General features: G+C 33.0%; 1 protein-coding gene across 2 annotated transcripts in view; it reads left to right on the forward strand.

Moving 5' to 3' along the window:
- The window catches only part of LOC100368787 (high affinity cGMP-specific 3',5'-cyclic phosphodiesterase 9A-like), a 128610-nt gene that overhangs the window by 69707 nt on the left and 42209 nt on the right, over positions 1-16694 (forward strand). The window lies entirely within an intron of this gene.

A 16694-nucleotide genomic window follows, 5' to 3' on the forward strand; every position in this document is an offset into this window, starting at 1 on the left:
GTTTATCAAACAGAGAGTATCAATCTGGCCTCAGTTGATAAAATTTAACTGTTGGTACATGTATTCCAGTCCTTGATCACAGTAGTGCATGTACAGTATACATGTATGTTTATAAATGATCTGTTCTTCGCCTCCATGTGTCCTACAGCTGTCAGTGTTCTCCCTCAACTGACTGCAGATACAGAATGTTCAATGCTTCACAAATAAAAGGTAGTATTAAATCTCATAACCATAAATTGAAAAGGGGAAATTGTTCTGACTTTCTATGGCAACTTTCCCCGTGTATGTATGATCGAATAGAGCCGTGGATTTGTCAATATTTTACATGTAAATATTATGTGCTTTAAATCCTGTTAATTAAACATACAGATGCTTTGCATTCATGTCTGCACACAATGGCTATGTACTCGCATTGTCTGCTGTTTAAATAATTACTTCCATTTTACAATGTATGTGCTAATATGAAATGGACGCTTTTGCTTGCTCAGGGTCAAAGGTCGAATGGGGATGATTTATCTTCTCTGACCTCTGTGCAAAGCTGAATAAATGTGTTGACATGTGTAGTTGATATAGTGCAATAAATCTAATCGAGTCGTGCTAATTAAACTACGCAAATATATATTGTAGCATACATAATTTTTGGTATTTACACCTTCTTACTTTTTTTAACTTTATTCAGAATGATTTCCAGCAGACTGTAGAATTGCTTAATTAGTGTACCCAGTGTGGGTTGTTTTTTCAGAGTCATGGACCCTGCATGTACATGAACAGCATTTTTTGTCGCCATGACGAAACCCCATTTTTGTGCCAAACTAAAAAATCTTGTTGTATATTAATTGTAACTAGTCGTTTCCACGTATACAGTTCGTAGTTAACAATTCATGACCACGTTGAAATGCACACCACTGACATAGCGAACAGATTTTAATACAGAGCGATAATATAATTGTTTGGCAATGATGTTGTTTTTTGTTTTTTTTGAATACTTTAAACATTTGTATAACCATTCCAGATGTGTGTCATTTTATTTATTTATTTATTTATTTATTTATTTATTTATTTATTTATTTATTTATTTATTTATTTATTTATTTATTTATTTGTTTGTTTGTTTGTTTGTTTGTTTGTTTGTTTGTTTGTTTGTTTGTTTGTTTGTTTGTTTGTTTGTTTGTTTGTTTGTTTGTTTGTTTGTTTGTTTGTTTGTTTGTTTGTTTGTTTGTTTGTTTGTTTGTTTGTTTGTTTGTTTGTTTGTTTGTTTGTTTGTTTGTTTGTTTGTTTGTTTGTTTGTTTGTTTGTTTGTTTGTTTATTTATTTGTTTATTTATTTGTTTATTTATTTATTTGTTTGTTTATTTATTTATTTATTTATTTATTTATTTATTTATTTATTTATTTATTTATTTATTTATTTATTTATTTATTTATTTATTTATTTATTTATTTATTTATTTATTCATTCATTTATTTATTCATTTATTTATATACTCCTTTGTTGCCAACAATAAACACCATAGTAGAGTGTGTTCACAAACAAATACTAATAGTAATAACAAAATTTACCTTTCCAACTAATCCTTGTTACAACTGAAAAATTTATATACACAATTTTCATATTTTTCAGCTCCGGTTGTCCACTTTGTCGAGCGGAGCTCATCATATGAGTGATTGTTCGTCATCATCCGTGTCAACATTACTTTTTTGACTTTTTCTTGAAAACTACAATTCTTATTGCTTTGATACTTTGTGTATATATGTATATGGCAGACCTCTCTTAGATTTGTTCATTTGGTGTTGATATCTTTAATTCTCTAATTTTGATGAATATTTTTGTTATTTTTGGTAAAAAGTGATATTTTCATCTTGTTCAATACCGCAAGTCCAATTACTTTGATATTTTATATATGGGTAATACATGTGGACCTCTCTCAGATTTGTCATTTTGTGTTGATATCTTTAATTCTCTAATTTTAATGAATATTTTTGTCATTTTTAGTAAAAAGTGATATTTTTGACTTCTTGTTGAAAACCGCAAGTCTGATTGCTTTGATATTAGACATATAGGTACCTCAGGTAGACTTCTCTCATATTTGTTCATTTCATGATGATATCTTCAATTATCTAATTTTGATGTATATTTTTGGTAAAAAGTTATATTTTCAAGTTCTTGTTGAAAACCGCAAGTCCAATTGCTTTGATACTACCGGTATACATATTGTTCATTTTCTAATGATATCTTTGGTTCTTTAATTGAAATGTGCATTGCTAACAGCGGAGCTATCTCAGCCGACAGGCTGCTTGTCTTATTTATTTCTTTGATTTTTTCTCTCTAAATTTTAAAGCATTGTTGGTAGGCATTGATGTCATTTGAATACCAGTTTCCTAAGTGTGTCACATGAGGGCAGTCTTTTGTTTGGGGCCTGGATGTTTCTAAATCTAGGATTGCAACGTAACCTTGGGAATGTGCAATTTATCTCTGATTTATTCCGAGTTGTGTGATTGAATGGTAAAGGTGATGCTGCTTTATAGTTTGTCCAGTAATTACATTTCATTATTTTATTTGACATTCAAAAGCCTATTTATTGTCGTACTATATATACCCGGTACTATCCTCGGGGGCGGACATCCAGTCATTTTCACCGCCTGGCAACCCGCGGCGGTGAAAACAAAGGCCAAAAACTCGCTGAAAACGGTACTTTGGGATGATTGTTGAGACTCCCCTGAACAGTGTAACAAGATTAGCCCTACGTGTGTAACATATATAAATTTGGTTGTTCAGGATTACTTCAAAGTTGAGTTTGTGTTGTTTTCTCGAATTTTCACCGGCTCCACCGGCGTTCCACAGCAGCGCGCACAGAGCCCATAGAAATGCATGTACAGTGGTGCGCGTCGTAGCAACATGGAACGTCTGTGACGTAGCTCCGCCCCGGAAGATAGATTCCAACAATTTTCTGTAATGCCAGAAAATTTAAACAAATGATATTTAATAAATAAATTACAAAAAGCAAATACCCTACACTAGTGGCCATTTTGAAGTGAAAATTGATCACAATTGCCAAACTGAGGTTTATAATTAAAAAAAACAATGAGTAAGCCATTTTTTTTTTTTTGGATATTTAAATAGCCAATCACAGCATCTCTAAACTTAGTACAATTATTTGCTTCCTGAGATACTATCGTACATAACAATTATTTGAAGTTGATTTTTTTTGTGGATTTTGCAAATTTTTTACAGATGCTAGTATACAATTAACACAAACTTCCATAAAAACAACAAAATTCCTGTGACACTGCAAAAATAACTTTCTGTATAATCTCTAATAATTGACTGTTTCACTTTAATTACCGTACCCATACGATTATGCGACACAACATGAAGCGGTCAGGGTAATTGCGGCTAGTTCGCGTACTTTGCAGGGGTAATGAAGTCTTATCTCTGTAAGAACATCTATCATGTGTCAGTTGGACTTTTTCTGACCAACAATGGATGATCGCTGGTAACCATGGAACGATTAATTGTGCAAATATAAACAAGATTATCAAACTACGATTCTGTATTCCAAGAATGCAAAAATATGCTGTTCGTGTTCTACAAATACCATGTGACACAGAGGCTAAAAAAATGTATTTTCATTGCATGATATCTTATGATCATCGTGATTATGGTCGCATGTCGTCTTAGTTGTATATTTTTAAATTTCTTGATTTTGAAAAGTACATGTGAAGCTGACAGACTAGTGCAGTTATATATACAGAGGTTGTGTTAGCAATTATAATCATCAAAAAATGCATGCGTTCCAATCTAGGTTTTATCTTTATGCCCTCTGTTCAACCCACCATTACCCCAACCCCATTAATATAATCGTAAACAAAAATGTCTTGTCGCAATGTGATTTTGAAATGAAATAAAATAAACAAAATTAAATAGATAAATATAAATGTAATAATGACCTGCACTGATATTTTTGTTAAATTCAAAGCAAAGTTGATTGCCATTGCTGGTTTTTTTTCTGTGTGGTGTTAACCTTTCACAAAATTCAGTTGACTAAAATTTTGTCTGTTGGCTTCAAAATTAGGGCTCATTTCCAGAAATGTTGAAGAATATAAGAAAAAAAGTGCAGACTACTTTGGGCGCGAAAGTTTGTGTTAGTTAAGTCGGGATAAGGATGCACGTTCGTCCATGGTTTTTAATGCATCTGAATGCATTTCATTAGTTTGATGTGTTGACATGATTCTGTCTGTGTTTTTAGGATTGCAAGTACTTATTATTTCTGTTATTTCAAAATTGTTACATTGTGGACACATATTTTTGCGTAAACGCGATCTATGGTCATGTTATCAGATACCCATGCAGCACATCAAATTTACAAAGATTTTTGTCCCCTCTTCAGATTACTTCCTGCCTATTCGATTTCCCATTCGCGCTCTATCAAGGCATTTTTGTTAATGTAGTCGGTGAGATTGTAATCCACAAGATTTTTTTGCGATATCATCTTTCCCATCATGGAAATGTACAGACCTACAGCTGGTGCTCCATAAACCGGATTTATTTTTTATTGATTGCCTGAGTGCAGGTGGTGCCAATTTAGTGACAAAAATCCACACTAGTGCTTATTAAATTATGTACTAATACTTAGTTGTCGCCAGGGTTCTTACGTGTTGTCTTACCGTATATATAAACGCAGTACTCTGGAAATCTTGGGTACGTAGTATATAAAAAGACGCTGGTAACCCTAGCGCTTTCCTGTCATACCGAATCACTCACTTTCCATTACATTTACCGTATTTGTCAGTGTTTTTTTCTAAGACTCAGGTGACGCACGTATTGTCATTAGGAATATTCATTGGTGATTTATATTATATTAAACAGTTTTTTCCCACATATATCCGAACAAATCATTCCAAACTATTATTTGATGCTTTATGTTTGGAATATATTTGTGAAAATCTATGTGTATTGCACTGAAAATCGTTACATTTTTATCCTCGCATCTAATTTGACAATCCAAGCTTAACTTTACATTTAAATAAAAACATTACTTTATTTTTGCTTGAAATTAATTTTTGATATTTTCGCTGAAGGGAATGATTCAGGGAAAATAAAATGCAGCAAATATACCTTTTTTCCTATATTTTACATTCAACTTGTCAAAAATCAGTGAAAATAATTTTCATACAAAACACCCAAAAAGTCTTTTCCGCAAAAATTAATTCCAGCTAAAATAAAGTATTCTACAGTAGCTAGTTTTAAGCTGGCTTCATTTGCTTTTAAAACTCCCATAATCTGCCTAAATATGTCTTATATTAGTAACAAATACCACCGAGAATAAGTTACAATTATTGATGACAAGGAAGCTAACTTTAAAAATTAAAATTTTTTATGAAAGAGTAATGACAGCTGATAGTTATGCTTGGAAGTTAAGTTACGCTTGGATCTTGGATCGTAATGTATGGTGATATATGGATTAGGTTTATACCGTCAATGTCAGGTTCAAAAGCATATGTACATGTATGTCATTGAAATGTGATCGTCAAAGCGGAGCACAAATTACTGTTTATATATTAATAAACACCGTATCCTGAGCTTACACAAGTAGCAGGGGTGTGTCTATATACTATATACATGTATACATATACTGTGGAATACTTTATTTTCGCTTGGAATTAATTTTCAGAATGATTCAGTGAAAATAAAATCCAGCGAATATACCTTTTTTCCTATCTTTTACATTCAACTCGCCAAAAATCGGTGAAAATAAATTCCATATAACACACCTAAAAAGTCTTTTCAGCGAAAATAAATTCCAATAAAAAATAAAGTATTTTACAGTATGCCAGATATTTTTCCCACCTAAAATTCACTGCAAATATTTTTTTATTTTGTGAAATTCTCACAAAATTTCATCATTTTGGATCATATGAACAGTTTTTGATATTGCTTTTAGTTTTTGATCAAAAGAATTGTCAATTTTTATTAGCATTTCATGTTGGGAGGAGCAGACTACAAAATCTTTTTGTGCTCATGTGAATGGTGCCGATGGTGCTCAAAGAGTTAATACAGTATGCTATACAAATGTAAATAGATCTGTTTGCTTACATGTGCTTCTATTGGAGACGCACTTCTAATAGAGCAATTACGGTATATACATTTATAAATGAACGATTTTCGATTGTCAACGGTCTCATTTGAATCTATTAAAACGAATCAGTTGGATTGTCTAAGCTGCGGACCAAATCATTCTGTGAAACGTTCCTGCAATCTATAGTAATTTGTGATTGGTCAACTCCTTCCCACCATGATTTACTGATACAATATTAATTCATGACGTCACTACATAAGCTCCATAACTGTCATTTGTATGTAATATTTAGTTTATGAATATTCATAAGATGCATGCCTTTTAAAGTACATGTAAATATAAACCTTAGTTTTCAGTGTTTTGTATGAATATATCAAAAACAGTTTGAAGGGCGTTGGTCGTCACGCCGCGCATCTGTGAAATTTGTGTTAATAAACATTGATTTACCAACAATCCAATGCGATCTTCTAATGAAAATCACGTAAATGAGTTTTGACCTATGTGCGACTTGCACTAATTACTCCCGATGACTCCTTTGATACCTTCCAATCACCTAAAAAATTATCTAATTAAAGCTTGGTAACGTCTCAGTGTGTACTTGTTGGTCGGCGCTGCAGTCAAAGTCGCCATCTTTGTTTATATGAGACCCATATCTTGCGCATACATGGCGCGATGACCACTGCCCTTTAATGGGTTATCTTTACTTTCTTGGAGAAATCTGTTTCAGGAGCTTTGTCTGTATTATGTACATGCATCAGTTAACCCTAAATTTAGTTTTGTTTGAAGTAATATTTAAAAAAGAAACTACTTTTAAATGTCTAAACGGTCAGCCAATATATTATTGAAGACTCTGTATTGAACTCGTGGAAGAGAATCTGGACATTCGTTGAGATAAAAGTTTGTTAACATTTTTTTTGTTTAACATTGTCAAACAGTATATAGTCGGTGTATTACTACTGAAATGCTAAAAATGATAAAATATTGGTATCGCCATGGTAACATGATATATTTATGTACCCTTTTCAGTATCTGTCTGCTATTGACGCAAGTCCAGAGAATTGTTGCCTTGGCAACGGCAGATGCTTTCTTCGTTCTTTTGGTAGCTTTTTTTCCTCTGAATCGTTTACTAGCTTGAAAAGGACTGTTCATTCAATTGCTCAAAGCGTCTAACACATGATAGCTTTCACAAATGTTGAATTTTGAATTGAGAATGAAAAAATACCCAGATAGCAGCTGTATTGATTCACGAATGTATGAATACTAGTCTGAGAAAACTGATCCCGTGTGATCCCGTAAATAATGTATACAGTTAGTTAATTTAATAAGTAATTTCATTCATACAAATGAACAATATTCAAATCTTCAACCTTTAGTTGCTATTTGTGACTTATAAAACATATTTTTGATGATTTTAAAATTTTCGTTTATTCAGCAACTCTAATTTTACTAGTCAGTCCAGCAGTCAGATGAGATTTATCATAAAAGAGTTTCACACTATGCAATTTGTTGGTATTGACTAAGAAAATAAGATTACTGTAATTTAATATTAAAGGTTTATAAATAATTAGAATTCAAAGTATCATGAAACTCTGCTCAACTTAGGTTCTCTCGCTACCTAATCATGTCATCTCTTGTTCTTCTAATATATGTCACTGTCCTTGTGTATATATGGGTCTACTCTACTTTAAGGCTCTTTGCAAGCATTTAAAGCGCCACAGCCATTGTGCCGCGTCATTTTCGATGTGACACCCTTAGCGATGGTACAACATGTGTAAAAGAACATGCGCTGCACGCCGATTGTAGCACTTTAAACAAATGATATTTCAAATATCAATATCAAAACTTCTATGTATGTATGAAAAAAATCGTATGTAAATTTAAGATGATTTATCAGGGTTGTGAAGAATTACTAGGATATTCTGATGATTACTAATCATTTTTTTTCATGAAACAATACTTTAACATGGCTTCCTATTAAAATTGTTCCAAAAATGTCTATGTCTGCATCTTTTTAGGCGTTTTTCTTAAAACAGTCAGAAAAGTAATAATTATGGGTCACTTATGAAACAAAACAAATTTGTTAGGTTCTATTCTCGTGATTTTTAGTTTTCGTTTTTTGTCTTTGTTACAACCAAGATGTTGCTAAATATCGTACAATATATTACTAGTAATATTTCTCTTGTTTTGTTATTTTTGACTTTTTATCTCTGCTGCTTCTACCTAGAATACTACGAGGTCATTTCAACCAGTCAGTCACAGGGGATTGTTAAGTTTGGTATGGAATTACCAACATAGTGTTATTACAATGTATATAAGGCTTCTTTGAAATTCTGAGTTTGCAGCAGAATCTGTCTTAGAAATTTGGCTTGAACACATTTTTAATGTTTTATTTATGTTTGGGATTTATTAAAAATGAAAATTTTTGTGAGAATATTAAACCATGAATATTGATGAGAATTGAAAATACTTACAAATGTCATTCTTCTTTGTATGGTTCAACAGAATTGTGATGACAGATGTATCTACCATAAAAACACCTTTGATCACCTTTCAATTTTTATCAAACATCAATTTTACCACTTAATTATTTGGTGGATACTTTTTATCGGTTTCTGACCGATCACAGAATTTTGCTTTTTGGGTTCTCAAAAATTTCGTCAGTTTGAGATTTTTCTTGATTTTTTTTTTAATTAGAATTTAATGCGAGTTTTCAAAATTCTGACCGATCACAGACACTGTTGAGGGGGATGGTACACTGTGTTATGCATGAGTCACCATTGATCCTCTAGACAAAAAAAAAATTTGACTTGATTCGCTTTGAAGTACCAGTATATGTAAACTTTGACTTAGTTTTATTGAGCCAATGTTTTAGAAAAGTTTCAAAAATTAATCTGTATAAAGCTAAGATTTGCCACATTTTTTTAGGCATAAGTTGACCTGCTATGGTGTCCTTTGACCTGTTAGGTAACTAACCGAAAAAAAGACAGTTTTTCCAACATTTTCTGAATATTGGCTATCACAAAGAACAAATTGCGGAACAGAATTTCATTATTATCAAAGTACATCTATTGGCATTTCGTTGCTTGATGTGTTCATTTTATAAAAAAAGCAATTAGCACTTTTTAAAAGGTAAAACGTCTAATACAAGAGTTTTAGGGAAATTAGGTGTCATGATATTAACAAATAAAATGTATTTGTTTACGGGTACTCCTGTAATAGATGTAAAATCTTTATTGCAGTGTAACGTGGTTGTACTCTTATTTGTTTCGTTTTTGATGATAACACATTGTGTTTTGACAGAAATCTTTCTTTTTTGGTGATAACACATTGTGTTTTGACAGAAATCTTTCTTTTTTGACAATAATGCGTTAATCGACACAGATGATGAATGTGTTGAATATGTGGTGAATTGAAATGGGGATGCAAATTGAAAATCTATAGTAAATATCTATCAATATCCTTCCAATATTCTATCCGTTTTATTCCCGTTTCTCTGATATATTCTTGTCAGTGTCGATTGACCAGCAAGTTGCTTTCTTTCATCACGAATGTCGTCCTAATACAATGTTTTTTCTTCTTTTTATTTAAAGCGCATCATTGACTTTATAATTTCGTCGTACATCCTATCGTTACAGGATGTATTTCGTCATGTTCGTCAATTTGTAAAGTTAATTTGAATGCACGGCTTTCTATTGGTTGACAGGCATTCATGTTGATGTGTTCTTAAAGTGATTTGTTTATAGCTGTGGGGCTAGCTATGTCTTGTAAAATATCAGTGTGATTTAAGCCATGCTAAAACTCATTGTAATTGTCAGGTCTCGTCTGTAATTGGGGGGGGGGGGGGGCATAAGTTTATATAATCTCCACATGGGACTATGGTATTATAAGTATACTAAAAACTTTTTATTGAACTGCAAAATTTTCAAAAAATTGTCCTTTGGGGATGGGGGGTGGGTGGGGGGTGGACATACTATAAAATGACTAATTTTCACTGAGTTTGATTTACCATTTCAGGCATATTTAGTGGATTTTAAATTCACGGTTTTATCATTTAGATAATGTGTTCGATGCTAAATTTTACATATTCACTGGGTTTTAATTTAGCATGTTTTCCAGTCAGCGAAATAAGCAAAATTAAAACCCAGTGAATAATTAACACTTTTACAGTAGTTATATAATAATGTTCACAATGGACCGTGCTATCTCAACATCTGCTCGTCTTTGGAAATGCAATCCAATTATTTATTTCTATTTAAAATATTGTTCAATCTCCTTCATTTTATACAAGGCCACAAAAAGTAAATTGTTTGTGGTTAGCGTGGCTTCTACCAAAATGAAAGCAAAAATGGCAAAAAAAAAAGACTAACTAATCCCTTGAACTACTGTTCAGTTGATATGCTTACTACATCAGCTATGGGTGGAATTAAATACACTTGTATTTGTCCCTTAGGTGGGTTATACATGGCTTTTGGTCAAGTTGAGGTTAAAGGTTTTCTGACAGATCAAATAAAATGTACTGTAAAACCTCCTGCAAAGGATTCTGGGTTACCTCTGACTGTAGGTGGCGCTGTTTCTCACCATAACTGACATAAGTTCACTGTGAGCCATACCATAGATTGTGTTTGATATAAAGGCACGTAGCACAATGTTTTGCGGTTGAAATGACACAGAAGCCGTCAAAGTCATTTTTGTGTTTTTCTAATTTTGTTTATCCTTGTAACGTGTACATAGCATTAGAACTAGCCATGCTTATAAAAATCTTTGTTTCCTCGGATACCAAATGACGAGTTTCCAGGTATATGTTATGTCTCCTCAAATAGTCATCCACTTTATTCTTCGCTTTCTTTGACTTTTACTATCTTATTCCCACTTGGGGGTTAATTGTTCACCTATGTATACAATGCTATGTCACGATGAACAGGTATGTCTGCTTATATTATGTGAGTTGAAAATCGTTAACAGAAAACCAGTCAGTTGATAACTGATCTCTTAATATTTTATTGTGTAAGAATGTCTCATCACCATGACAACAAAACTGTTCATATTTTAAAATATTAGTCTAAAGAGTTTAATTAAATCTCAAATGGGGAACAGTCAGAGAAATAAATTTACATATAGCGGCAAATATATGGTAAATTACAAACGAATGATCAAAAAATAAATGGAGCAATTTTGTCTGGCAACCAGAGAATTCTAAACATGTTTATTATTGAACAGTACAAGTATCTGCTCATCGTAGTCCTAAATAACTAAGTATTAAAAATAACTAGACGTTTCGAGCAATGGCTCTTTATCGATAGCATAGAAGAAAATGTTAAATAATTTTCTTCTATGCTATCCATAAAGAGCCATTGCTCGAAACGTCTAGTTATTTTTAATAGTTATTTAGAACTACGATTACCAAATATTATCTTCTATATATCATATTTATCAGTCCGAGCAGCGTTTATTTATTTATAAACTACTATTACGAAGTATCTGCTCAGGTGCTGACAGGGAAAGTTTTCATTTTAAAATTGGAACGTCCCTGAACTTTGTTATTCCGTGAACGTTAAAATAAAGTTTATAGATGACCTCACACAGTAATTTGGATATTTGGTCAGTGGATTTGAAAAGGCAATATTTTACAGTTTGTTGATTTTTTGAAAGTACATGTTCAATTCAATCGACAGAGATGTAAGAATAGGTTGAATAGCTTTTAAAGATCTTTCCTCGATTAGGGAAATCATCTTGTCACCTGTTTTTCTGAACTGATTCACTATATCTCTTGTTCTACATCTATGTAGTTGTTTCAACTATCTATAGATTAAAGAATTCCATAAATTATATCCATAATAACAAAAACAAAAACTAATATTTTCTGAATTACCAGAAATAAGGAAAAGAGATTTAATTACTGTTCTCAAATAGTTGTGGGTATTAATGGGTTATTATGGTTAATATATGGTTAATAGGCACTGATGGATTAACAATAATATATTGACTAGTCAAATTCTGTGACAGTTACCATGGAAGTCTAGTTGGCATGACAGTTGAAATGACAATCAACATAAGTTTTACCTTGGCAGTTACCATGGTAGTTAGCATAACAGCACTATGGTAGTTACCATGGTAGTTACCATGGTAGTCTACATGGCAGTTACCATGGCAGTCTACATGGCAGTTACCATGGCAGTCTACATGGCAGTCTACATGGCAGTTACCATGGCAGTCTACATGGCAGTTACCATGGCAGTCTACATGGCAGTTAACATGGCAGTCAGCATGGTGGTTATCATGGTAGTCACCTTGGCAGTTACCATGGCAATCAGCATAACATTTACCATGGCAGTTAGTATGACAGTCAGCTTGAATGCTACCATGACAGCAAGTATGGCAGTTACCATGGAAATTACCCGGGGAGCTAGTAACCGCAGATATACCTACGTTGTACTAATCTTGTTTTACAGTCAAATTAAGTTTAGTATACTCTTCACATAGCAAATATTTCAGTATTGCTGAAATAGGTTTAGTTTTTGTCATCTTCTTGTGTTTTATTGTACACTTGTTGTAATGTTCTCTTTAAAGTCAGTTTTATGTCTTGGGGGGGACTGCTGGTGATCGGTGGTGTCCTTTGATGACCCGGTGACCCAGTTCTTTAATATTCAAATCATGCAGATAAAAAATTGGTAAGGATTTGTTAAGGTTACATTCTAAGTGATTTTGATGCTCACGTCAGTCAAACTTGTTTATGAACTATGACATCACAGAGTGAGTGCAGTGGACATTTGCAATAGTTCAATAAATGAAAATGGGAGGTTATCGTTCTATTTAAAAATGCTAATAGATTTAACAACCGGGGGAGGTCACCAACCCTTTCGTTCATAGTTCATAGGAGTCTTTGCAGTTAGCCTGTCTGTCTGTCTGTCTGTCTGTCTGTCTGTCTGTCTGTCTGTATTAAAAAAAATCTGGTCAAAATTTTGTTGTTGACAAAGGGGTTTCATCGTCAAAGATTTAATTAGACTAGATGCCGTCTATTATTGTGAGATTTTGAGCAATCTACGAATAAGAGACTAGTGAATCGGTCTGGAGAACTGTGGGTGGGCATTACATTTACGGGTCATACTACGCATACAAGTTCCCATGGTAATGTACTGAATGTACATACTACGCATACAATGTACATAATGTATCGAAACAGCCAATCAGTGATGACACAGAATTGTGTACCGTCTACGTATTTATGTAGCGATTCGCCAGGCCATTCTTGAGCACACTGAAAAGGACAGAAGTTTAACAAGCCTTTTGCATGACCTCCAAAAGGTCACACATCCTGGTACTTCTGGGTGTACAAATTCACTATCAATAAGAATTTCTCAGTTAATTTTCGGCTGATCTGCACTGGCTCGGAAGATGAATTCTGATTGGCTAAAAAAACAAAAAACTTGTGGCGTTGAATGCACGTTCATTGTCAGTATTGTTATGCAAATTCAAACTAGCTAATCATTTACAACCTTCCGAGCCAGTGCAGATTAGTCCTTAATTTTCCTATAAAATGCATGCACTTAATATCAGTAAAGTTAAAATGGTTTAACCTAAGGCAATTTCAGTTGAATTAAAATGTTGTACTACTGATTGTATTACTGCAGTGCATTATGGGAAATAACATCCCATTGTATATTATGGGAAACTAATATCACCCTGAAAACTCACTAAATTATGTCAATTTTTTGAAATGTTTTCACAATATTAAGACTCAATATTTATGTCAATAATAATAGAACATGTCTTTTTCATCCAATTTTGAGATATGAAAAAAAATCTCATCAGTTTTGACAATTTTTCAGAATGTGGAAATATTTGTGTGATAAATATGTAATCCCACAAAATTTTCTCTCTGTGGCTCAAATTGATACATAACTCTTGCGATAATCACTCGTGTCAGCTGACGTCAATGTATTAAAGAGAAAATGTGTGATTATATATAATTATTATCCAGCTGTTTGTAATGCACAGGGTATCTGTACCTCACCTTATTAGGAAATAGAAATTCCATATATGGAACATTAACTCATATTTAAAAGAAAACAGGCTTATGATAGTCAATACTCGCTGTTCTGTATTTGTGTATTTGTAATATCCTCCTAATGCCCTCACAGTATGTAAATCAGATTCGTATTTAACTAATCACGATATCGTCTCGTCTCATTGTTCAACAATAACATTATTCATATCACAACTAGGTGGTGATTCATCTTGTAGGTTGGAATTGAAATTTCCCCGTTAATCTATAAATTATAACATAAATTTCATGCTCATTATAAGAGAATTATAAATATCACGTAATTTATGTTTATGACATTTTGTTGTGTCTTGAAGGTATTTGATAATGAATACTGCTTCATGTACGGAAGCTTTTTTGATTAAATATTGGTATTTGTTGCTATAGCCTATATAAGATACTTCCGCTGATTACCTAACTGACTATCAGCTCCCGAATTTCTAGTCTGTGTCTTGTTGGAAAAAGTGAGAAACTGAAGATTTTATAGGTATTACCCATAATCCCCGAGGTACTGGTTTTCCTGGTTCTTGTTGTTCTGATGAACTATCGAACCTGTACGTGTGAACTTTGCAGACGAAATTTTAAAGTTTTTACCCCAGAGCAAGCAAGTTTCTTTTTAAAGGACTGGTTGGACTAAACATGTCACATTGAAGTGTCTAATAAACAAAGGGATTAGCAGCAGTGGGAATTGAGTTCTAAGCGACGATAACAACACACGCTAAAAACGCAAAAGATGTGTAGACGCTTGTTTGTAAACAATGACACGCTATGGCCATCTGACACATGACTTCATGTTCACAGTTTGAATATTATAATTTCTTCCGCCAAAATTTTGGTGCAACATTTCACAAATTTTCATGAAGAATTATTTTTCTGTAATTGCTTTGTTTATGTTGGAGCCAATGGACATGCATGTAGTTTGCCATTGATTATAGGAGTTGATCAAAAGTTTCGAAAAATACGAAAACTATAATGCAGTTTTAGTTTAGATGCAAGTTTGACTTCGCCGTTCGATATGGGTCCCATGCGACATATGCTATTTGTAAACATTGTTTGTTTCTATGAAATTCACGGGATTCTGGGCCTAACATGATTCACCCCCTTTAACATTTTGGGCAGACCAGTGTACCTTCTGTATTTTATTGTGGTATAGTGACACTACTTTTTTTCATTCTTGTTTACGTACTACTACATGTACATTACAAAATATGACTGTTTTTCTATATCCAAGCTTTCAGAAAATATATACAATGTTAAAAATGCTTTTGTAATATTAAACTGAGAAAGCAATTTAATAAAAAAAGAACTCTTCATTACATGATTTGTGTAGCCGCTAACTTAATACTTGATGTTTCATAATATAGCGTGCGAGCATACTGTGCGGTAACACTGAAATGCACGTCACTGGCTCCCGTTGATAACGATTGTTAAATTGAAGAATAATTTTCACATGTATTTCCAATTTACAATGTGAACGTTTACTTGAGACGGACGTCATTTACACTGAACTCAATTTTGTTTCTGAGGGCCTCTGTTCAATATTCTTTCTGCCAACTGTGATTAATGCTGTTTGATTGAAGATGTTCAAAGAATGATGTATCGTTGAAAGGGGAATGTACAGCATATCTCATTTCATATTTAGAGCCAAAACTATCCATTCCTCCAGGTGATGCTTTGCCTTTTGATCTTGTAATGGTTTCTGTATCATCAAGGTTACCCGATTGATGTGGTTGCTACAGTAACAGAGAATGAACGTTTTTCTTTTTCTAGAGGATTTAGCATCATTTTGTTGGGGTTATGGCTACTTTTTTAATAGGTCGTTTTAGGTGAATCTTGTTTTTACATGGTAACTATGTTGTTAAGTATAGCTGGCAGGGCGCAATTAACATGCACAGGGTATGAATGATTGAATAAAAGGTGCTCAAAAAAAAAACTTACAGTCAAATTCAAGTCTGTATTTGAATATACAAGAAAATCGCTTATTGAATTGAAAATGCTGTGGTTTAGGGGTGAATGTCTGATTATTTTATACACATTTTACACAAGTTTTGCCAAAAAAAGATAGTCAACAAGTTCAGACTTAAATTTCACATGTTTGTCGAGCGGAGCTTATCATATGAGTGAATGTCCATCGTCGTCGTCCGTGTCAATGTTTTATTTTTTTCGACTTCTTCTTGAAAACTACAAGCCTGAATGCTTTGATACTTGGTATATATGTACCTTGGGTAGACCTCTCTCAGATTTGTTCATTTCATGATGATATCTTCAATTCTCTAATTTTGGTGAATGTTTTTGTCATTTTTGATAAAAAGTGATATTTTCAACTTCTTGTTAAAAACCGCAAGTCCAATTGCTTTGATATTACATATATAGGTACTACATGTGGACCTCTCTCAGATTTTGTCATTTTGTAATGATATCTTTAATTCTCTAATTTTGGTGAATATTTTTGTCATTTTTGGTAAAAAGTGATATTTTCAACTTCTTGTTAAAAACCGCAAGTCCAATTGCTTTGATATTACATATATAGGTACTACATGTGGACCTCTCTCTCCAATTTGTTAGTCCCCGTTCGGA

The sequence above is a fragment of the Saccoglossus kowalevskii genome, chromosome 15 (genome assembly GCF_978046115.1).
Source record: "Saccoglossus kowalevskii chromosome 15, keSacKowa6.1, whole genome shotgun sequence".
Taxonomy (NCBI): Eukaryota; Metazoa; Hemichordata; class Enteropneusta; family Harrimaniidae; genus Saccoglossus; species Saccoglossus kowalevskii.